The 25,954-nt window shown below is 35.0% G+C and overlaps 1 protein-coding gene and 1 non-coding gene across 2 annotated transcripts in view; both read right to left on the bottom strand.

The window, feature by feature from the left end:
* The window catches only part of ACYP2 (acylphosphatase 2), a 114,757-nt gene that overhangs the window by 20,959 nt on the left and 67,844 nt on the right, over positions 1–25,954 (bottom strand). The gene's annotated exons all lie outside the window — the stretch shown is intronic.
* On the bottom strand, positions 16,598–16,716 carry LOC112477927. The gene has a single exon (XR_003045686.1). It is a non-coding gene; the product is annotated as a 5S ribosomal RNA (ribosomal RNA).

Raw genomic sequence — 25,954 nt, forward strand, 5'->3', positions numbered from 1 at the left:
TATCTTGGACAAATTACTTAACCCACTGAGTTAAGCCAGACCACAAAGGGCTGAACTGGTTTAAAAGGCTCATGAAAATGAGGACAGACTACCTTCAGGACTGCTTTCACTAGATTTACTGTGTTCCAGTAGCAGGAAGTGTAAAGCATAGGTACAAGATAAAGATAAAAAGTGAACTGATGCAGGTTCTTGGTGCTTCACTACTTCCTCACAGACCCTTGGCCAAAGTTCAGTGGTCGGTGCATCCCTCAGGGAGTGATAAACCTGCCAGGTCAGGACGCCATGGCCTTTCATACAGACTGTCACAGTTAATTAATTACTTCAGTGTTCCATTTCTTATTGCTTCTTCAGACACAGCATGGACCAGCCTTGCCCTACCATACCTGTTAAACTTCAGTTTCCTCACCTATGCTATTTAATAATATACATACAGACTTATTCTAAGTCTTAGGCAAGATGGCCTGTGTAAAGTGCCTAGCATGGTGCCCAACTCAGAGAAGGTGCTTCATAGATGATTTTCTTGGTTGAAGAAATCTTAGAATTTCAGTTTCCTGATTCTCCAACCTAATGCCCTTTTCAATACACAAATAATGGCAATTGCACTTCACAGGTATTGATTTTGTGCCTGTGGAATGACACATTAAAGGGCGAGATAAAACTCTTGATAATTTGCAGAAAGCACCGAATGTCTAGAAATCTTAACAAATCTCTTTAAATTTATTAGCCTATATTAGTTTATCAAAGTGACTGAGTTTATAATGAATTTACCATAATTGAGGGCTTTCTTTATCCTGGTAACCACGAGCTAAATGATACAAGAAAAAGAGAAGAAATTTCATTCAAAATAGCAAATGAAACAAAAAAGGGGGAGGAATAAACTTAAAGAATTGTCTATGACATTTATAAAGAAAATGATAAAGAATTTTATGAGCTATATATAAAGAAAATTACAAAGTTGTATTGGGATATATAAAACAAGATGAACAAATTGAGATATATATATCATGTTACTATATAGGAAAATTCACCATTTACTATTTGTTAATTATTAAAATTCTACACTAAAAATAAACCATGCTGATCTAGTTCCCAGTATATCCTAAGACGAAGTATATTAAATTAAAATAATTAAATAATTAAAGCAGTATGGGACATATAGAAATTAATGTATTATATGAGTATTATAACATTAGGGAAAATAACTATTTAATAATTTCCTAATTATACTTTACTAATTGCCAAGAGAATTGCCTAACAAACCCAAAACATAACAGGAAGTGATTCAGGTCAGCTCTTTTACCACATACCAGAGTAAGCCCCTAGTGGATTAAAGAGTTTAATGTCTGCTTTAATTCTTAGCAAAGTTAGGAGAAAAAAGAATCAAATATTTATGAAATCTTTAGAAGGATAGTATCTTTGAAAAGCTTTTGGTAATAATGGACGTCACAAAGGAAATTTACAATTAGTTCAAAAACATCAAGTAAGAAGATGATTGTAACATTAAAAACCTAACAAAAGAAGAGAAACACAGTTGGGAAACATTTGTATTATTATGATAGAATATAAGTTAGTATATATAACATAAACTTATTCAAGTCTTCAAAAATATTAAAACTTCAAGAGATAAATGCTCAAATGATATAAACATACAATTCACTTACAAAGAAATGCAAGTAAATTATATACATTAATAAGTTCCTCGAAGTATATTTATGCTAGCAAAAAACTGGAAACAAAGGCCCAACATAAACTATACTAGATCAACTCGAAATAGGCTATTATATAGCCATTATAATTATGAAAACTGGAATAAATTGTTTTTATTTAATAGTGAAGGGAAGCCCAATAATAATTCCACTTATTGTGCACATTGAAAAAGACAAAAGTGAAAACCACCACTGACACAGAATAATGGATTCATTGACACTATTTTTTCTGTAAATAAAACTGGGACAAAAGCAGAAACTAGCTATACTAGTGAGTGAACAATACTAGTTGTTGAACATTATGGATTCTAATACCTATTTTATTTTTCAACATAGATAAAACCAAAAAGTTAGAAGAAACCAGGAATATTGTATCAAATGTGTAGCATTTTTTAGTGCAGCAGAACCTTACAGAAAGCACGTTTCCCACAGACGCTGGAGAACACGAAACCACACCTTAGGAATCAAGTGTATGTGAGTTTTGCCACACTTTTTCCTACAGAGCCTTGTCCTGGGCTGTTGGTATAATGTTTGTCTTCCTCCTTCCTCATGTTCCATTTTTACCAGAATACTTGTTTTAAAAGTTTGCCTGGATTTAAAAGATGTCTTCATCTTTCGCATGTGAATTTCTTTCTTATAATTCCTAATATATTTTGCTTTATTTTTTGGTCCTTTATCTTCTCCTTCACTGCTTCCCACATAAAAGGCATAATTTAGATTAGGAGTTAACTTGGAATAAGATATGGATTCAAGTCCTCACTCAGCTGTGAGACCAGGCAAGTTACTTAATTGCAAGCCTTGGACACCTTTATCTATAAGATGGAAATAATATTTCATAGGATAATTATGAGGTTTAAACTAAGGGAGATAATTCATGTAATGTACTTGGTGTAGTACCTACTTATAACATTATAAACTCTAAGGTAATAACATATAAATATGTTACTTGATATGTGATTCAAAATTCTGACTATTAAGAAAAAAAGAAAATCTTACGACCTTAAAATGGTTCTGCTATTTCTTTCAATACATTTAGTAGGTCAGATTTCCTTATAAGAGAGTCATGGCTTATCAAATGTATGGTAGCTGAAGGAAACTGGACTTTGAGTGGTAAACACACAACAGAATATACAGATGTTAAATTACAATGTAAATCTGAAAATTATATAATTGTATTAACCAATGTTACTAAGAATATACAATGGTGTAACAATAGTCCCTTCAACAAGTGGTGTTGGGAAAACTGAACAGATACACACAAAAAAAATGAAACTGGATCACTCTCTTATACCATATACAAAAATTCAAAATGGGTTGAAGACATAAATGTAAGTCCTAAAGCCATAAAACTCCCAGAAGAAAACACAGGCAGTAGACTATTTGACATCAGTCTGAGGAATATATTTTTGGATACATCCCCTCGAGCAAGGGAAACAAAAGCAAAAATAAACAAAGGGAACTTCATCAAACTAAAAAGCTGCTGCACAGTGAAGGAAAAGGAAACCATCAACAAAACATGTAGTGAATGGGAGAATATATTCACAAGTGACATATCCAATAATGGGTTGATATCCAAAATATCAGTATTTTTTGATACAACTCAATAACAAAAATAATTGATCAAAAAATGGGCAGAGTAACAAAATCCAGTAAGTACAATTCAACAGTAAGGCATATACATATAGCATTGTGTGTTCACCACCCATAGTTAGATTTCTTTCTGTCACCACATATATGACTCCTTTTACCCCATCTTCCTCCCCCTTCATTAACCAACATCACCATAATAAAATAAATTTTTTAAAAAATTGGAGATAAAGCATTGTTTATTGCTCTATATTTGTAGCTTTGAATGTGTTTATTAAAAATATGTCAGATTTTTTTTTAAATGAGCAGGGGACAAGAAAAGACATTTCTCCAAAGAGGACATACAGATGGGTAACAGACATATGAAAAGATGCTCAACATAACTAATTATCAGGGAAATGCAAATCAAAACCACAATGAAATACCACTTCACACCAGTCAGAATGGCTATTATCAAAAAGTCAACAAATAACATGTGTTGTCAAGGATGTGGAGAAAAGGGAACCCTTGTGGACTGTTGGTGGGACTGCAAATTAGTGCAACCACTCTGGAAAACAGTATGGAGATTCCTCAAAAAACTAAAAACAGATCTACCATAATATCCAGCAATTCTACTGGGTATTTATCCAAAGAAAACAAAGACAGTAATTCAAAAGGATATATATACACCCCTATGTTCATTGCAGCATTTTTTACATAGCTAAGATATGGAAACAACCTAGGTGTCTCTCAATAGGTGAATACAGAAGATGTGGTATATGTGTAATAGAATATCGCACAGCAATAAAAATGAAATCTTGCCATTTGAGATAACATGGATAGGCCTTGAGAGTATTATATTAAATGAAATAAGTCAGAGAATGACAAATACCTTATGATCTCACTTATATGTGGAATCTAAAAACAAAACAAAAAACTAAACTAAACTCAGAGACCAAAGGGATGGTTATCAAAAAGGAGGGAGTGGGAGGTTGGGAGAAAAAGGTGAAGAGGACTATACTGTCATAAGCTTGCATGGTGACAGATAATCACTAGAATTAGTGGGATGATTACATTGTAAGATGTAAAAATGTCAAATCACCATATTGTATACCTAAGGCTAATACAACTAATATAATATTGTATACCAACTATGATTAAGTAAAAAAAATAATAATAAAAGGAAAGTTCCCTTATTTTTCTGTCCTGTTTGCCTTTTTAAAGATGCCTTGAATCTTTCCTGTTTGCCTTTTTAAAGATGCCTTGAATCTTTCATAGAATGGTACTATGTGTAAAAAATAGATGTACCACATTCTTTAATTACAGCACCTATATGAAAATTTTCATTGACTAAAATTGGAGAAAAGACAAAGAGGAAACACTTATTCAGCCCTGGCTTTATGGCTTTAATAGTCCAAGAACCTCATTTCAACTACCAAAGGCTGCAGAGTGATTGAAAACAAAATATACAACTATTTGATATAGTTCATGTTTAAACTTTTGAAAATGAAAATGCATCTCAGTTGAAAAGTTCAGGTAGGGAGGAAGGAGCATTTTAAGGGAATTAAAAGTTGTAGCTCAGGCTCAAAGTAACCATGGTTGGCAGAAAATCAATGCTTTCCATCTTGTGTCTTAGCTAGTGTCAGTGACGAGTTTTCTGTATATGTGTTTTTTAAATAACTCTTTGAAATCGATAAGTGTAATATGAACATTACTTCGACTTTATTTGAATTTATTTGAATTTCAACAGCTACCAACAGATGTACTTAGGATGAATAGGGCCCCGATTCCCAAACAGCACAGTATTTCAAATCTATTTTAGACTCTGAAATGAGAGCCGATTCCAGGAAGAAAGCTCTGAACCTTTTCCCCAGCTGCAGAAAAAACTCCTCCTGTGGCCCCTCTGACTTACACCAAGGGAAGCTGCTCGAAAACATGTTCTTCTGCCAACAATCATCTTATCATTGTAACCCACAAATGGAAAAATAAACTGTTGGCTCCTCTTCAGAAAATCTATTCTCACATCCCCCAGAACCAGGCAGATAAAGAAAACCATAGAGTTCTTTTAATTTCTTTCTCATTTTCCAAAATGATTTTAGTATTTTTATTATCTCCGTGAACTTATAAAATGGGGCTTATATACTAACGAGTTACTACTAACCTTCTCCAAAATAAGTAATTCATTCAAGGTTCTAGTACCACTCGCTTCCCCCCACCACTTTCTTAGGACTTTGCTCCATTGGTTAATTCCCACTTGCCTAAACTAATTCATTCTCCCTTACACTGGTTTCTATCCCTCACTGGAAAGTAAAAACCTCTAAACTGAATTCACCTCTAGCTATTGCCCTATCTTATTTCTTCCTGTCACACCCAAGCTTCTGGAGCAGACAAATCCCTATTACATAAAATGGAAATTCTGACATTGCTTTCAGACATAATAACATCTTTATTAGGTGGTTCTTTGTGCCAGGCCCTCTTACAGGCCTTAATTTTTTTTTCTTGATTAAAAAGTTCATGAATAATTAATGTTCATTATAACAAATCAAGTAATACAGAAACAGATAAAAACAGCATCAATGCCTCCCCTGCCCAACCTCCATATCTTATTTGTCACAAACACCAGGAGAGAGAAGAATTACTGACCCTATTTTATAGATGAGAAAACTGAGCCTGAGAAAGGCTCAGAGTGTACACTGCAGTGTTTAAGAGGAAGAGCTTTGGGGTCTGATTGCCTGGGTTCATTTCCTGACTTTGCCATTTACTGTTTATGAGCAAATTACTTGTTATTTCTGTGCCTCAGTTTTCATAAGTGAAAAATGGGACTAGTCATAGTACCTAGTTCATAGTGTGTAGTGAAGGTGTAATGTGCCAAACATAAAAATATTGCTGTTTCTGAAAAAAAAAAAAAAAAAGATAAAGAGATATTATTTTTAAATGACAGCTGAGAAGAAAAACGGAATTAGGGCAAAACTCTGTTCACCATTATGCAATTGCTATAGAGTCTGAAAGAGTTTTTAAAGCAGCTGGAAATTTTTACTTAAAAAATACGCTCTTATTGCAATGATCACATCATCAATGCACTTTGCTTTTTAAGATCACACCGTTTTTTAAAAAATCTAATATTATTTCAATTCTTCATGATTAACTAAATTTTATTCATTTGATATAGTTTCAATTTCATTATTTTTAGTAATTTTATCAATTACACTAGAGGGATTATGTATAACATTTTAATGTTTTACACTATATTTTAAAATTTTTGTAATGGCTCTGGATGATTTGGGTCACTCCTGCCATCTGGCTCTACCACCCTGAGGCCAGTTTGCCCTGCCACTACCCTACCCAGGCCTTTATAGCCTCTTAGTTTCATTAGGCACCATAATGTACATTTGTTCTCTGAGTGCTATTTTAGTAGGAAATGATTAAATCATAGTTATTAACTTTCCCAAGGTAAATCATTACTCACACCCTGGTAACTCAAATATTTTCTCCCCACTTCTTTGTATTTATATGCTATTTCTAAGAGGCAATAGAGATGACTGCAGCTGTAAAACTACTCGGTTAATTCCTCAAAGCCTTTCTTTTTTTTTTTCTGGCATTCCTTTTCCATAGTTCAATAGACTTTCTATGGGAAACAGAGGAAATTAATAAAGTATACATCTTCTCTTGTCTACGAACATTCTTTCCTGCCTTAAGAAGGTAACAGATTGTATTAAGGCCCTCAGCTCTCTAAACTAAGTGGCCTGGTCTGAGGAACAGTAGTTCTGCATGCTAAATCACTAAACAAACATATTTGTTTAAAGAATTTTAGTCAAGAGGGAAAGATCCCTTTCAAAACAAGAACTGAACAATAATATTTGAGTCAAAGGAAAATAAGACTGTACAACTAACAGGCTCTCTTCATTCATCTTATATTAAGTTTATCTTTTAAAACATCATGCTTTTTCTGTTTCCCAGATAATTTAAATATTTCACAATTCTATGATATGCAGATTTGTGGCTAAATTGTACTTTTCCCCCAAAAAGCATATTTTTCTTTATTTTTTTTTCTTTCTTTCCATCCTCCTTCTCTCTTCTTTTCATCTTTCTGTTTCTGCTTTGGTTGACTAGATATTTCAGAGATTTTATATTATCTTTATTTCCCGTTTTTAAAAATTTATAGCCAGAATGTTTCAAGTCCCAGATTAAAATAGTATTTTGTTCTTTTCAGTAGTTTCTAGTCCATACTCTAGGACACAAGCAGAACGGCAGACCCCAAAAGAAAATAACGTTTCGCAATGAACTCAAAGGTATTATCATTAAAAAACATTTACGATCCTCATTTTTGATCAGCTAATGTATGTATAACTTTCTTCTAAACACTTTGAGAAAAAAAGTAATATAATATAGGGTCTCCGAAATTAAATAATATGAAATTCTAAAGCTGTCTGCCTTCTCCCTGATTTTAGCCAAAGGTGGCATCGCTATAAAATTAAGCCAAACAAATGATGCTGTAGATTGTACTGCCTTTATTTGCACTGCTTGGACCCTGTTTGTTTCCAGGGCCTTGGTCTGGTTACTATCACCTGGATTTCTAGCTATTTTACTCACTGTGCTCTGCATATGGCTGTGGACAACTGCTGGGCATTAGTTAATAAGGTTAAGGGAGAGCAGCAGTGGGCCACTTGGTCCATGTGATTTATGCAACTCCACTGTTCTTCCTGCTCTTCTGGTAAACTATTGCTGCCTGCTACTGGCCATATCCACTCTCCACCCCTACCCCCACCCCTCTGGCTATCCTGCTGGAGGGACATTTTCAAGGCCACTGTCAGCTCAGCTTTCTGGTACTTGGTAAACAAAGACCTCCAGAACCCGTCATGGACTCAGGTTTCCTGCCACAAAGACCTTAGCTCCTCATGGCCACCACCACAATTACCCGGGAACCCTATGGGTTGGCTGAGAGCCTGCAAGGAAGGGTACTTACTCTCTCAGGGGTAATGGGAGGAGAAATACTTTTCTCAGGATTGAGATGGGAGAACTGAAGGTAGCTGAAATGTTAACTATACTGCCTAGAGAAGGGTTCTTTAAAGAAACAAGGCAACTTTGGATATTTTCTTTCTTGTTTTCATATGACCTAATTTATGTGGAAGATTAATACTATGTCCTTAGTTTCACTAGTATTCAATAAAATCCTGTTACTTTCTCCGTTTCTGCTTACTGGGAAGATTCAGCTTATAGATTTGCTTTTGCTTTGAATTAGGAATATTTGGAAGAATATCGGCCTCTTTGCCATATAATACAGACTTATGCAAATATTCATAACAGTTTTCAACTTGTTTCTGTTAAAACTATCTTTAGAAATACAATGTGAATAACCTCATCTTGTTAGACTCTGAATACTTTGGAAACTGTTGTCTTCATGGAAAAGTAACCTACAAAAATTGTGGCTCTGATTGTCTTGACAATTTACCCTGGTAACAACTTAGTAATTGATGTGTATATTTTCCTAAATAGTAAAAATATCTGTAAAATTTATCTGTAAAATTGGAAGTGCACCAATGGCATATTTATCTTTCCACAATGGTAAAATAAAAGCATGTCAGTCTGAAAAAACAAAAGTAAAAAGATAGAAAATAACAAGGGTAGGGTAACCTCAGAAGCATGACAGTGTGAGAGGACCCCTTGAAGTGACAACAAGTTGAACAGCTATAGTTCAACAACGGATTCCCTGCTTAACACACAAACACTTCTGAGAGATCTGTGCATCAAAACATCTGAAGGTGGGCAAAAGGGAGGAGGGAAAGAAGAAGAGCAGACGGGTGCCATAGATGCAGCCCGGAGCTCACTGCTGGACTCAGGAGAAGAGAGGCATCGGGCTGCAAGTGCGTACTCTGTCACCCTGAGCACTCTTCATTCTGTTGCTTAGCATAGTCCTGGAACACTTTAAATGCTCAAAAATTATTTGCTGAATGATTAGTAAATAAATAAATGCAGCCGCCATTCCCAGGCAGAAAACAAAGCCATAGAGCCTGGCTGCACCCTCCCAGAGCTCACCTCCTTGTACCCTCCTAGAGTTAGCACGTGGCCCTAAAAGAAACTGCAGCAGTGAATGCCTAATAAAGCAGAATATCTACAGCCCTGAGAACTGGAAAGACAGCTCGTGAGCAGCAGACACACACAGTGGCTAATCCCAGTTACAGGGTTGGAGATACAGATGTGAGACAGCTGAGGTCTGGCAGTCGCCATTACTGGGAGGAAAACAAAGCCACAAACACACCAGTGACCTCTTCCATCCCACCCTGCCCGCCCCCGCCATTGAGGCTGATACAACTAGGGTTACTTGGGACACCCATGCAGTATATCACTACATCTCGCTGCTGGGGCAGTGCTGAATTTCACAGGCTTGCCAACCATATTCTCCTACCAGTGTGGTGCCCTGAGACTGAGGCAAGCTGGTCACAGAAGAGAGACCCACCTCCCCAGGGAATACAAAGCATTTTTCACTGCCCAGCATAGATCTAAGAAACCAAAACAGTGCAAGGGCAAATAAAACACTTGGCGTGTGTGCGCCACCTACTGGAATGCAATATAAAAACCTCATCAACCAGCTAACGAGGTATCACTCTTAACAACAATAATTATTATTACAATGAAAACAGAGTTCATTCCCATAAATGCCTAGGCAGAAAAAATAATCCATCAAATACTGTGAACGGCCAAGATAACAAGGCAGCTCAAGAAGAAAATGAAAAATCTCCAGAAAATAAACTTAAAGACATGGAAATATGTGATTTAAATGACATAGAATTCAAGATTACAGCTCTGAAAAAAGCTCAACAGGATGCAAGAAAACTCAGGCAGTTTAATGAACTCAACAAACAAAAGAAAAACTTTACCAAAGAGACTGAAACTTTAAAAAAGAACCAAATAGACATTCTGGAGCTGAAGAACTCAATAAAAGATGAAGAATGAAAATAGTGAGCTTAGGAAATAGAGCTGACCAGATGGAGAAAAGAATTAGTGATATTGAAGACAGAAATCTAGAAATGACACAGATGTAAGAGACTTGAGAGTGGGAAAAAAATGAAAAAATTCTACAAGAGTTCTTTCTATTTCCATCAGAAAGAGCAATGCAAGAATAATGGGTATACCAGAAGGAGAAGAGAGGCAGCCTATTCAAACAAATAATCTACGAGAACTTCCTAAACCTATGGAAAGGATCTGGACTCTCAAATCCAAGAAGCAAACAGAATATCTAATTATTTCAATCCAAAAAGGCCTTCTCCAAGGCACATTATATTAAAACTGTCAAAAATTAATGACAAAGAACTCTCAAGGCAGCCAGAGGAAAGAAGATGGTGACCTACAAAGGAAATCCCATTGGATTACCACTGGATTTTTACTCAGAAACTCTCCAAGCTAGGAGGGAGTAGAATCAAATATTCAAACTATTGGAAGAGAAATTACCAGCCAAGAATAATATATCCAGCAAAGTTATTCTTTCAATATAAAGAAGAAATAAAGACCTTTCCAGACATTCAAGAGCTGAGGGAATTTCCCACCACAAGGCCTGCATTACAGCAAATACTAAAGGGGGTTATTCTACCTGAAACAAAAAGATAAAAGGATATAAAACTATGAGCAAGATGACTAACAGAAGCAGAAAATTAGAACTCTTATTCAGAGCACTATACACTTAAATATAATGTAAAGGTTAAAGGAAGTAAAAACAAAAAAAAGAGAAGGCAATAGCTACTGTTAACTCAGAAATTAACTCACAGCATAAACAGAGATAATTTGTGACAACAAAAGTATAAAAAAGGAGGGATAAAGTTCTGAATTCGCAAAGGGGAATGGAGATCAGATACATGCAAAAGAGAAAGGACTACCATATATATGAAACTTTCCTTTATATAAACTTAATGGTAACCACACAAAAAAAATCCAGAACTGAGACAGATGACATAAAAAAAGAGGAAATAGTGGGAAAAAATCATAGACTACCGCCAAACCCAAATAACAGATAGAAACACAAGGGCAACAAAACAATGGAGACATTGAGCTACCAGAAAACAAAACATAAAATATCTATAGGAAATCCTCATATATCACGGAGTAGCAGATTAGACAAAAAACAAAACCCAACTATACAGTACCTTCAAGAGACACATCTCAGCTGCAAGGACAAATATAGACTCAATGTGAAAGGGTGGAAAACGATACCTCAAGCAAATGGCATCCATAGAAAAGTGGGTGTAGCCGTACTTATAGCTGATGAAATAGACTTCAAGATGAAAAAGGTAACCAGAAACAAAGATGGACATTTCATAATCATAAATGGGACAATACATCAAGAAGACATATTAGTTATTAATATGTATTCTTCCAGTTAGGGAGCACTAGATATATAAAGCAACAACTAACTGAACTAAAGGGAGAAATGGACAAAAATACAATTACAGTAGGGGATCTAAATACCCCACTGACAGCTATGGATAGATAGTTCAAACGGAATATCAGTAAGTAAATATCGGCCTTAAATTACATGTTAGAACAAATACAAAATCAACATTTACAGAGCCCTTTATCCCAAAACACCAGAATATACATTCTTCTCTAGAGCGCATAGAACATTCTCAAGGATAGACCATATGTTGGGACCCAAAACTAGCCTCAAAAATTGAAGAAGCATATTCTTCAACCACAGTGCTTTGAAACGAGATCAACTGCAAAAAGAAAGTGGGAAAACCCACAAGTATGTGGAGATTAAACAACATGATACTAAAGAACAATAGGGTCAAAGAAGAAATATAAGGAGAGATCAGAAGACAGAGAAACAAATGAGAATGAAAACACATCAAAACTTTTGGGATACAACAAAAGCAGTTAAGAAGAGGAAAGTTTATATCATTACAGGCCTATCAAGAAACAAGAAAAATCCCAAATAAACAACCTACATTACATTTTAAAGAACTAGAAAAAAAAAAAAAAGAACAAATGAAGCCCAAAGTTAGCAGAAGGAAGGAAATAAAAATTAGAGCAGAATTAAATGAGAACAAAAAGACAACGGAAAAAATTAAGGCAACAAAGAGCTGATTCTTTGAAAAGATTAATGAAATTGACTAGCCCGTGGCTACACTAAAGAAAAAAGAAAAAATAAGAAATGAAAGAGGAAAAGGTACAACAGGTACCACAGAAATACAAAAGATCATACAAGAATACTATATGCCATCAAATTCAATAACCTAGAAGAAATGGACAAGTTCTTAGAAATATGTAACCTTCCTAGACTGAATCACAAAGGACTGGAAAATTTAAATAGACCCATCGACAGTACAGAAATTGAAACATTCATCAAAAATCTCCCAAAAAGTAAAAGTCCAGGACTAGATGGCTTCACCAGTGAATTCTACCAAAGATTCAAAGAAGATTTAATATCTATTCTCAAACTCTTCCAAAAAACTGAAGAAGAGGAAATTCTTCCTAACTCATTTTATGAGACCGACATAACCCTGATACCAAAAACTGGTAAAGATAACACAAAAAAAGAAAACTACAGACCAATATCTCTGGTGAATACAGATGCAAAAATCCTAAACAAAATACTAACAAATCGAATATAGCAATACATTAAAAAGATTATGCATCACAATCAAGTGGGGTTCACTCCAGGGGTGCAAGGATGTTTTGACATATGCAAACTGATCAATGTGATACAACACAAACAAAATAAAGAATAAAATCATATGATCATATCAATAGATGCAGAAAAAGTGTCTGTTTGGGTCCTCTCCTCATTTTTTAATTGGATTGTTTGTTTTTTGTTGTTGTTATGTAAGAGTTCTTTATATATTTTGGATATTAGCCCCTTATCAGAGGCATTGTTTGCAAATATCTTCTCCCATTCAGTTAGTTGCCTCTTTATTGTGCTGATGGTTTCTTTTGCTATGCAGAAGCTTTTTAGTTTGATATCATCTCATTCATTTATTTTTGCCTTGAGGTCAAATTCATCAAATCCTCTCTAAAACGAAGGTCCATGAGTTTAGTACCTATATGTTCTATGCAATTTATTGTTTCAGGTCTTATATTTAGGCCTTTGATTCATTTTGAGTTAATTTTGGTGTGCGGTGACAGATAGCAGTTAGACATACAAAAAGATACCCCCCACGCACACCTGTAAGAATGGTTATTATCAACAAGACAAGTAATAACAAGTGTTGGAGAGGTTGTGGGGGAAAAGGAACCCTCATACATTGCTGGTGGGAATGTAAACTGGTGCAGCTACTAAGAAAAATAGTATGGCGGTTCCTCAAAAAGTTAAGAATAGAATTACTATATGACCTAACAAACCCTCTTCTGGGTATCTACCCCCCCAAATTTTGAAAACATTTATCTGTAAAGATATATGCACCTTGATGTTCACTGAAGCATTATTCACAGCAGCTAAGACATAGAAACAGCTTGTGTTTTTAAATAGATGATTGGATAAAGATGTGGTACATATATACAATAGAATGTTACTCAGCCATAAGAAAAGATGAAATACTACCATTTGTCACAACATGGATGGATCTTGAGATCATCGTGCTAAGCAAAATGAATCAGACAGAACAATGAGAACTATATGGTTTACTCATATGTGGGATATAAAACTGAAAGCAACAAAAGAACAAGACAAACAAACAAACAAAAACTCATAGAGACAACAGTTTAGTGGTTACCAGAGGGGAAGGGGGGAAGGTGAGGAGGTAGAAATGGGGGAAGGTGAGAAGGTAGAAGGGGGTCAAATATATGGTGACAGAAGGAGATTTGACTTTGGGTAGTGAACACACAATGCAATATACAGATGATGTATTATTGAATTGTACACTTGAAACCTATATCATTTTATTAACCAATTATCACCTTAATAAATTTATTTTTTTTAAAAAAGGTAGAAAAGTACACAGAGAAACTAGAATGTTCATAGACTGCTGGTGAGAGAGTAGGTTGGTACAAATACTTTAGAAAATTGTTTAGCAGTACCTATGCACACTCTCTGATCCAGCTCTAGAAATATACCCAATAGGAATGCATACACATATTCACAAAGACATGTATAAATGTGTTTATAACAACACCATTCTAATAGTTAACACTGAGAACTGCCCGATATCCATCACTAGAAAAAGTAAACAAGTTTTAAAATATTGACAAAGGGAATACTATGAGAAATAAAGAACTATGCCTACATGCAGTTAAATGAATGAATTTTACAAACATGATGTTGGATGAAAGAAGCCCAATGCAAGAGTACACGCTATATAATTCTATTTATATATGAAATTTAAGAATAGGTAAAACTAATTTATGGTGATGGAAGTCCCAAAATAGTGATTACTATCAAGAACAGTGAAGGGTGTGAGGTTTTACCCTACTTACAAACTAACAAGTTAGCCTGCCTACTTCATGGATGCTGAGTCAGAGACTGAGGACCTTACAACACAATAGCCAGTGTCAGTATTTGTACCAGCTTTTTGAGCCTGAATTCTTAATTCTGCATATGATGACAGCTAGGTGACACTAGCACACACAGTGAGTTGCATTATAGGAAAGGAAACCTGGGTTTGAGGAACCTGCATTTTTTCATCATGGGAAGCAAGCATGCTTGCCCTTTGCTTTGAAGGAAGATATTATCTTTATTATACTGAACAGTAAGTAAACCTTTACCCTTTTCTACCTCCCCGCCCTCCCCTTTTCCCTCTGGTAACCACTAAACTGTTGTCTAGGAGTTTTTGTTTGTTGCCTTCAGTTTTATATCCCACATATAAGTGAAATCATATGGTTTTCAAATTTTTTTGACTTATTTTGCTTAGCATGACAATCTCAAGATCCATCCATGTTGTCACAAATGGCAGTATTTCATCTTTTCTTATGGCTGAGTGACAATAGTCCATTGTATGTATGCACCACATCTTCTTTATCCAAGTACTTTGCTCTATAAGAGACACAATCTCTTTTCTCAAGGCTATAAGAAATCCTGTCCTTTGCTCTGGAGGGAAAACACTATCTCTGTCTTCCAAGGCTACTTACACAGATACTTGAAAAGATATTCTGAACAAAGGCAGTCAATGTCTGCTCACAAGTTGTGCAGAAACATCAGCAACCCATGAGAACTGTCTCCTAACTGTTCGGAGGTAGGGGTGGGTACCTATTTACAGGAAGGGAATATGAGGATAGATTCTGAAGGGCTGGTGATGATCTGGGTCTTGATCTGGGTGCTGGATACACGGAGATTTTCAATTTGTAAAACTTCACAGAGTGAAGTGTGAAACACTTCAATATGTATGTTATACATTAACAAAATATGGTTATGAAAAACAAAAAGAAACCCAAAGTAAGCAAAGAAAAAATTAAAAAACAAAAAGACCATCATTTTTCTGGAACCTCAAAGCTAGAAAATGATTGGCCAATTTCAAAGTATATTTCAGATCTTTCTGAGTAGGCCATGAGAACATATATAGAATTTCTAATAGGGATCATTTACTATGCCACATTGAAATGGCTAAAATCCACTTTCTAAGAATAAAAAATGCTCAGTTATCTAGGTATGGGCCATCAACTTTCAGTACTTAGTGTTCCTATGTGTTCCTACTCGTTTTATCAACTGACCTTTATCAGAATTCTTCAGTTATAAACAGTTCATTAATCATAGCTTGTGATTTTGCATTTTCAAAGCTCAGTTTTTCCAGCTGAATAAACGATAATATCCACATATTATTTAGTTCTGTTGTTCAGCAAGGATAATGCTATTCTAAGGATTGGCCCTATCATAGAGTACTTGCTTTTTCAGATGATCTGTATCAAAGTTTCATATTTTTTTAGGCCTCCCTCTTTGAGGTATAAATATTTCACTCAATAATTAAGAGTTAAAAACAGAATTTCAAACCACACCTTTGGCACATGCCATCGAAGACTGCAGTATTAATAGCAACAAAACCTTCTGTAAAACTGTAATGGAATCATTTGGTTTGGTGTATTTGAGCAAAATCTTTCCATTTCTGTGTAGCAAGGTATTTGGGGATAATAATAATTCTATGTTGAAAATACGACAGGGTTTTTTTTTTTACATAAAGGATATAAAAATATTTACTAGATAAGATTAATTTGTTGCCTTTGAAACATAAAGTAAATTTAATTATCTAGAGGTTTTAAATTCTTACTATCAATTCATTTTGCACATTATAATTTTATTTTATTTTATTTTTATTTTTTTTAGGCGAGGCAACCCTTGGTTGATCTCACAGATTGCAAGGACTTTGTCAGCTTACGATCTCTTATTTTTATTTATTTATTTATTTATTTTATGCCTACAGCACCTGGTCTTCCTAGGTGGTCTCCCATCCAAGTACTAACCAGGCCCAACCCTGCTTAGCTTCCGAGATCAGACGGGATCGGGCTTGTTCAGGGTAGCATGACCATAGACTTGCTCATTATAATTTTAGAATGCACTCATATAGATGGCTTGCCCAGTATTTTCCAATGACAAAATTTTCTCTTCACTATTGGTATCTAGAAGCATAAGAGATATAGGATACCTTGATTTATATAAAGGGGTCCAAAATTCAAGTTTATCTATCTCACCAAGATAGATGAGGACAGGAAAGGTGATAGATAGGATTTTCAAGTTTAGCATGAAACTAGAGTCTAAACCATTAAACTAACAGTGTGCCGAGTTACAATCTGGGGCACGCGGGTTTTAAGGGGACTCTGCCATAAGTTGTAGGCAAACCACTTAATTCCAAAGACACAGTTTTCCTCATCTTTTTAATAACAGGTTTGAAACATCACTTCTTCTAAATCTGAAAATTTACCTACCCCTTAAATATAAGGTTTCCACAAGTTTTGGGGGCCTCCACTGGCTTGCTTTCTCTGTACTCTTCCTGAGTGACAGCCACTGCCAGAGCTTCTGCTATCACCTTTGAGATAAAGACTCTTAAACTGGGATCTCTGATCCTTATTCCAGAACAGGGTCTGACATGTCCATTTGCACAGTGTTTCCAGAATTACTCTCTTTCATTTCCATTTTCACTTCCACGTCTACATTACTGGAAATCTCCACACTGCCCTTCCTGAATCTGATCTTTATTTTCCCATCATTCATACTATTCACAAAGTTATCAATTCTCTTTTGCACAAATATCGTTGTGAATGTAACACTGTCTGCAAAAGAAAATCCAAACACCCTACTATTGTATTCAAGATCAGTTACAACCAAGCCTCTGCCTAACATTCTTGCCAGAGTCCACTCACATGGCAATCCTTGCTATTTATTCTTCAAGCAACTCATGTTCAGTCCTCCCTTTGCTCATGATGTTCACTTTACCTTAGATTCTCTTCCTTACCTCTTTATCTATGGAAATCCTACTATTCCTTTTAAATTTAATTCAAATGCCATCTCCTCTACACAACCTATAAAATCTCTTACCTCATACAGCATACACTTTGATTGGATCATTTTTTGTTGTTATTGCATTGTATAGCATACACTTTGTAGCATTTATGTCATGCAAATTTATAGTGAAGTTCCTTCTACACATTAGTAGTTTTTATATGTCTTGGTCACTCAATTTTAGGTTATTCAGGAGCCGAGATCATGTTTTAGTTATCTTTTTTCTTCTGTGATGAATAAGACATAGTCCCTGTGTCAAGTAGCCTATAATCTAGCTTAGAAGACAATTAATATACAGTGAGGGAAATGCTAAAATAAATGCAAGCGTAGGGTGCTATGAGACCACATAAGAGGACTGTTTCCCTCACCTGAGGGTTAGAGGTATCAGGGAAGGCTTATGCTATAATAAGAGGTGGCTTTTTAAGTTCCTTTATAGACACTATACTAGACTATAAGTTTCTTTAGAGTAGGGCTCTATCTTTTTCCCTATGTATTTCTAGGGTATAGCATTGTATCTAACACAAAATAGACACTCCAAAATTACTTAATGAATGTGTAAATAAAAGACGCCCAAGTCTTTTATAGCTCTAAATGTGTAGAGTATGAATCATATTATTCTTCTGTAGTACTTTTAATTCCACTTATCAGAGGGTCAATAAATAATAACTGATGGGAGAAAAAGAAAACCTAATTTAAAAGATTAATATATTTTTAGGCTTGAATTAGCTGGCATGGCTGCCCAAATAATTCCTAAGAAAGAAGAGCCAGAGCAGAGACTTGAGTCAAATCCCTACAAGTACCTTGGTTTTAACTCTCAGAAAAGAGTGATATGTGGATAAATTAGCTAAATTATTAATTAAAATAATTTGCCAAATGGCTTAGATTTTTCCCATTCATACACAAATTTTCTTAGCATGTAAAACACTTAACTACTTTTGATGTTTATTAATGAAAGTTATGATACAAAGTCCAAAATCAGAAGTATACAGTACTAATAATACGTAATTGCTTATGTTTTTTCTTTCAAATGTTGTAAACATATTATGACCTTTAAGATCTGAATACCACCCACAAATGAATATAAGATACAGTGGTATTTATGATATGGCTACTGTTTGTTCAAATCACTTTGCTAAAGGCATCGTCACAGCTAAAGCATATTTTTAGGTGTTCAGTGGACCCAACAACCTTTCTGCTTTAATTCCAGAAGTAACCAGCAGAAGACATTGCACTTTGTCCTGGAAGACCAAATGGCAGAGGTCTTTTGGGGTGGAAAAGGAATTATGTCATTGTCTAGAAATCTTTGATAAACTCGGCTCCTCAGCAACAGCCAGCTGGGGAAAGAATGCACAGCCAAGCAGCACATGTGAGGTCCTAGAAATGGGATGGAAAAGAATGGGAAAATCTCAAGGAGAAAGCACAGTGGAAGGGAAAAATAATCATAAAAGAAACTTTCAATGTTAGTTTTGTATACCCAAAAGAACACTGATGTAAGACCTAAGAGGCAGTGATTTTTTTTTTTTTTTAGTTCCAGCTTATTTTCTAAAATTATTTTGGGACTTCCAGGGGAAACTGCAATCTCCCTGTGGTTGGAATTTATTAGTCCTGATGGCACGGAGGTAGACTAGGAAGTCTAAAGTCTCCTTTTAGAGCTTTGATCTGTCATTCTAGGAAAGCTGCAGATATACACCCTTGGGGTTTTGCTATTATTTGGAAATATGGTTTAATTCAATAAAGCAGAAATAGATGGATGCCTTCTTAACTTCTTAAAATACACCTGGGTCCTAAACTGACCATTGTGCTTACTGGGGTAAAAGTAGGCAACATTCCCACAAAGGTCAAGGTCAAAGAAGGATGCTCACTTGTCACAACTATTGCTTAATAGTACTCAGTACTGGATGTTAGACGATACATTTAATAAGAGAAAGAACTAGAATTACATAAATTTAGAGAAGGATATAAAACTATCACAGTTTGTGATTGTTATGAGAAACCTGAGATATTTAACTGAAAATGTACTATAAACAAGAAAATTAAGGTAGTGTGATACAGAATTACTATTTACCAATAAATTTCAGATGAACAAACATAGCAACTTAGTAGAAATGGGGGAAGACTCCATTGTAACAGCAACAGTCAAAGATGAAATATCTAAAAAAATTTAGAAATATGTAAGATTTATGAATACAATTCTAAAGCATTCCTGAAGGACACAAAGACTTGTACAAAGGGAATGGCTTACCAAGTTCTCAGATAGGAAGTCTCAACCTCATAGAGTTGTCAGTTCTTCCTAAGCTAATTTAGAAGTTTATCGTAATTACAATAACAAAACCTAAAACTGAGGAAGGGGTCAGCAAAAGAATTAGACAAGTAAATTCTAAAGTACATATTAAAAAATATTCAAAACAAGAATTTCAAGAAAACCTCCAAAAAATAATAGAAATAAGGGGACTAGCCCTGATGCTAATTATAAAATAACAAAGCAACAATAATTAAAAGTATACTCCTAACACAAAAATAGACAGATGAGTAAATGGAACAGAACAAGAAGTCTAGAAATAGATCCCAATGCATACAGAATTTGGTATAAGATAAACATGGCATCTGAAATCAGTGAGGAAAAGATGGACAACTTGAAAAATTGTCTTTAGACAACTGGAGAGAGATTTTTCATAAAATTAAGTTGGATTCACCATGCTGTATACCAAGTAAATTCCAAAGAAGCAAAGATTTAAATTAAAAAATAAAATAAAAATACTAGAAAAACATAAGGGAGAATTTCATTATTAACTTAGAGTGGGGAGGCCTTTCTATTTAAAATCTGGAGGCATAAAAGAAGGGGTTGATAAATTTAACTACATGAAAAAATTAAATATACATGGTAAAAAAAATTTCATAAGAAAGTCAAAAGAAAATTGACCAAATGGGAATAAATTCATATCGAGCAAATTTTAGAATGGTGAGAAAGGATGTATACTTAGAACTGCAAATCACTGATCCAGATTATTATACCTAAAGTGTCAAGTATGTCAATTATAATCTTATTTTCTATTTTAATAGAGGAAACCAATAACTACCATGCCACCAGGGCAAAATGAGTAAGACAAGTCTGCAATTGCCTCAGGATATCAGTGATGGGCAAGGTCACTTCGGGATTACTAAATTCTGGAAGGCTATCCTATTTACAAGCCTGGTTGTTTCCATCTTGTTTGGTGCTGTGTTGTAACTGCTGCAGAATGCACTGTGAAGGTCGTGCACCGTTATTAGGCCTGTTGTAAGTACATAGCAAATTTCTCCCATATACTATTATTTCATCTGAAATATTTTCATACTCTTCACAGCAATACATTTGATGAATAAATCTAGTAGCAATGGCACATGGTTAATCTCTTGAACAAGAACTTTATTTGGTCATTCAAGAGAATACGACTACCTCCTCTTATCCCGACACAGATAAATCTCTACCTCGCAGAGGAAAAATAATAAAACTGCAAAACTTTTTAGCAATCTCTTCTTCTGTCTGACTTCAGATAGAAACAACACAACAATATCAAAGGTTCCACTTAAAGAAGTTTGAGAGAAATCCCAGGGTTATTGTACTTTAAATCTTTTCAATGGATTCTTTCAAGTTAAGCCTACCTCCTGAGCACCTGAGTAAATTGAATACATTTTGTTAGTAGAAGGTTTCTTATTTAGGTTCAATATCACACTTAAAGCAGCTAGAAATTTTAGAATAGTCCAAGAACATATTTTGTTATAAGATTGCTATTTCCGGGGAAATTTGGATAAGGGTTAGCTGGCATAAGTTATAGTTTCCCATGATATGTCTAAATTAGAGAGTAATTCAACTTTTGTATTAACTGAACTGACTTAATTTTAAAAATGGTTTTTATGGCTCATCTTTACAGGCATCTGGAGAAGGGATGAGGTGCTCCACTCTGGTACTTCTTGCTCCAAAGGTGAAAAGAATATACCCTTTGGACCATGTCAGTGGCACTTAATATCCGGCTAGCCAAATGAAGAGAAAAGACACAAATAGAGAATGCTAGATTAAAAGCAAAACTTCAATGAGAACAGAGATTCATCCCCTTGGCCTAAAAGCTTTCTAGAATTAGCAAAATAAAATAAAGTGTTAAATCTGGGTTACATGTCAAGGGTGAAAGAGATCTTATTTTACAGCATAAGCCACTGAAGCCAGAAAAACATACTCAAGGTCAGACTATTAGGTAATAGAAGCCCTATATCTAGAGCCAGGTATTCTGATTCCTACATCACTGCTATCTTCACCTTATTTGCTGGAGAACTGCTCATCTCATCAGAGCTGCTCTTCCAAATTGCACTCTTTGTAATGTAAGACTCAGTCTTGGGAATTTTGTCATGGGTATGCTGAGGCAGGGGGTGCTGCAATGATTAAGTTCTGAGCGCTAACAAAAATGGAAAAAAGAAAAGTTGGAGAAAAAGTTACATTTTTAGGTATGCTAGAATTCTGATCAGAGACCACCTTTTCAAGTTATTAGTCAGAAAATGAAGAATGAGTTCTCCAGGCCACAAAGGTTTGGTGTGGGTTTTTTTTTGTTTTTTGTTTTTGGAAAAGGGCAGTTTTCTTTTTTGATTCTCTGCTCACCAAGAAGGTTTCAGTACATATGCAGACTGATTCCTGAATGAGATACACTTTCCACTCTAAATTAATAAACTAATATCTAGTTTATTATTCTCTCCTTAGTTAAGTGATTGTGACTTCATTCCTCATCTAAAATTTAGTTTCTAAAAATGCAGCATTGAGATGGTAGTGACACTCCCTCCGTCTTCGTTCCCTGGCGACCCCGTGGGCACTCTCAGTCCTGTCCACCTTCATTACAGTGACTCCAGATTCCTCTCAACCATCCATGCGGGCACATAGTGGGGAGCACACCTTCAACGTCATTCTGAGAAGAAATTTAAGAAATCTCCACCTCTAATGATGGAACTCTCAGCCCCTGGACCACTGGAGTCACACTTCCTAATTTTTAACTAGTGAGTATATGTTCAATTTTTGTCATAAATACTTTAGATTTAGGAATTATTTATAAAGTACTTTGTTCTCACAAGAGATAAATTCTAAAAACAAAGAAATGAGTAAGCTCACGTGTGATCATGACATTTAGAAATATTTACAAGTAAGTGTCTTCTTCCCTATTCCACCATGAAAACAGTATATCTGGTTCTTTCGTGAGCCATGCCTGAGCCCCTCTATTTAGAGTCTGTCTGCCGTACCACCTTCTTAGGTTACCATGGGCGGTAAAGTAAGAACCATATTAAATTTTCGTTCAGCTGTGATAATGCTGTGCCCTTTGTAACCCTGGCAGCTTAGACAGGCCCCTGGAATCTCTTAGTCATTATGAGCTCATTGTTTCTAACAGGGGCACATGGCACAGCCTCAGCTACTCTTCTAGTTCATACCAGATGCTAACAATCCTATTTCAGGGGTGGAGCAGTGGGGTGGTGGATGCTTTCCTCCTTAACCTTTCTAGGAAGCATTTCTTTATATTGTTGGCTCCATTCTAGACTAGAAAATAACATGGGTGGTGGGTAGAGGCTCTGAGTTGATGACTTTATCAGTTATATTCCTGTTTTTTAAGCTGGCTAAGAAAACAAGACAGAGGTGATTCTTGTTCTCTGTAGGTAGTGAAATGTTATAGTATGGTATCATTTCTTTCAGGTAGGGTCTTTTCAAGATATTCCTGGAAAAGCAGCACAGTTCATGAACACTGGGAAGGCATGCTGATCTCAGGCAATCTAGCAAAGTACCGTGGTACCATCTAAGGCAAAAACCTTACTATTAAGAAAGTCAAGTTTCTCCAGCAAAGTAGCTTTGTCTTACACTATAGATTCTCTGGAGTAGCTATAATAACTGCATATCGTGTGTAGGTCTAGGCATTATAGGTGGATTTATGATTTATTTAGGGGAAGAAATTTACAAAAGACACTTATAAGATCAGAGTTAGACTTTTTGACCATTTGCAAAAATCATTTAACTTTTATGTGTAATCACAGTAATTTCACACCATGAAAAACTCCCAAAGTCTTGAACGAGCATATTTATTAATTCACTGGAAAATAATGCATCTTATTTGGCAAGTGCTATGGACCGAATTGTGTATGCCCAAAATTTGAATGCCAAAGCCCTAACTCCAATGTGATGATATCTGGAAATGGGGCCTTTGGGAGATAATTAGATTTAGATGAAGTCATGAGTTTGTGGCCCTAATGAAGGAATTAGTGCCCTTGTAAGAAGAGGTAGGGACACCAAAGCTCTCTGTGCCATGTGAGGACACAGCAAGAAGGCAGCCACCTGCAAACTGGGAAGATGGTCCTCACCAGAACCTGACCATGCTGCCATACTATTAGGACAAATATGTAAACTGTGTTGTTCAAATCTTGTCCTCATAGCTGCACAAACTGTAGAATACACATTGCTTTCAAATATGTAAAGGTCATTATAAAAATCAACTACATGTGAAGGCAAATTGCCATAAATTTCAACATATCGAATTCATATAAATTCTTTGACTACTAAGAAATTAAACAGAAATCAATAATAAAAATATGCTCTGAATGCTTGTAAATTAAGAAATATACTTTCTAATACACCATGGATCAGAGAAGAAATCATGGTAAAAATTAGAACATATTTTGAAGTGAATGTTCATGAAAATGTACTAGCTACATTAAGCTCATTTTAAGAGGAAAATTTATGTCCCCAAATACATATATTAGAGAAGAAAAGCTATAAAGCAATTAACTAAATATCCATAATAAAAAGTTATAAAAAGAACAACTTCAGTTTAAAGAAAATAAAGGGACAAAAATAAAAAGATAGAACGAGTAAAACAGAAAACAAACAAACAATAGAGAAGATCAACAAGGATAAAACTTGGTTCTTTGAAATTGCAAATAAATTTATAATCTCCCATGGAGGAATAATGAAGAAACACAGAGTAAGCCTGAATAACCAATGTCAGAAATAAAAGAGGGGATATCATTACAGAGCCTACAGATATTAAAAGAGAATATTATAAGCAACTTTACATCAATAAATTGCATTTGTAAAAAAATTAAGTTTTATGCTTAATACTGTGCACATTACTGTGTGTCTGTTATATTTCAATAAAAATCAACAAAATCAAGAAAATATGCATCTTACAAAATCTGACAGCACAAGAAGAAACAATTAAGAGTTCTGTATCACTTTAAAATTGAATCAATAATTAAAAATCTTCCCACAAAGAAAACTCTGAGTTGGATTCGATGATTGATTCAAGCCAAATATTTAAGGAAAAAAATATCTACCTTATACAAATTCTTCCAGAGAATAGAAAAGAGAACAGAAAACACTCTCCGGCATAACCTTGATATCAAAGTATGACAAGGGCATTAGTAGAAAGAAGACTTGCAGCCCAATAGCATTTATAAACATAGATGCAAAAATCCTAAACAAAATGTTAGATACATGAATATAGAAATATGTAAGAAAGAGAGATAATATATAATGATTAAGGTGGTTTTCTTTCATAAATAGATTAGTTTAATGTTCAAAAATTCAATCAGTAATACAGCTAATCTATAGTGACAGAAAATAGGTGAGTGGTTGCCTGAGGACCTATGTGGGGGAAAGGGACTGTGGAGAGAAATACAAAGAGGGACATGAGGAAACTTTTGGAGGGGAGTGATAAACATGTTCATTATTTTGATTTCAGTGATAGTTTCACAGGTACATACATATGTGAAAATGATCAAACTATATACTACAAATATGTGCAGTTTATTTATGCTATTATACCTTATTAAAGTTGTTTTAAAAGTCAACCAGTGTAATTTATCACCTTTACAGAATCAAGAAAGAATCCGCATGATTATCTCAACAGATTTAGACATTTAATAAAAGTCAACTTCCATTCATAATTTTAAAAAATAACATAGTTAATGGTGAAGGTGATTTCCTTAAACTGATAAAGAGTATCTTTTAAAAATCACATCAACAGGTAAAATGTTGAAAACTTTCCATGTGAGATTCGAAACAAGACAAAGATGCCTTCTTAGTATCACTTCACCTCCTGCTCCATTATGTCCCTGTGTGATTGGGTGACATTGACCATGATGACATCAGGTCTATGTTTGAACTAAACAGATTGACACCATTCCTCCTTGTCCAGTGATTGATTCAGGGAAGGGCAGGGATAAGTCAGTCAATGCACTCCAACCCCCTGCTCTCAGTGATTGTGTCAGAGGCAAA

This window comes from Pteropus alecto, unplaced genomic scaffold, assembly GCF_000325575.1.
Source record: "Pteropus alecto unplaced genomic scaffold, ASM32557v1 scaffold131, whole genome shotgun sequence".
Taxonomy (NCBI): Eukaryota; Metazoa; Chordata; class Mammalia; order Chiroptera; family Pteropodidae; genus Pteropus; species Pteropus alecto.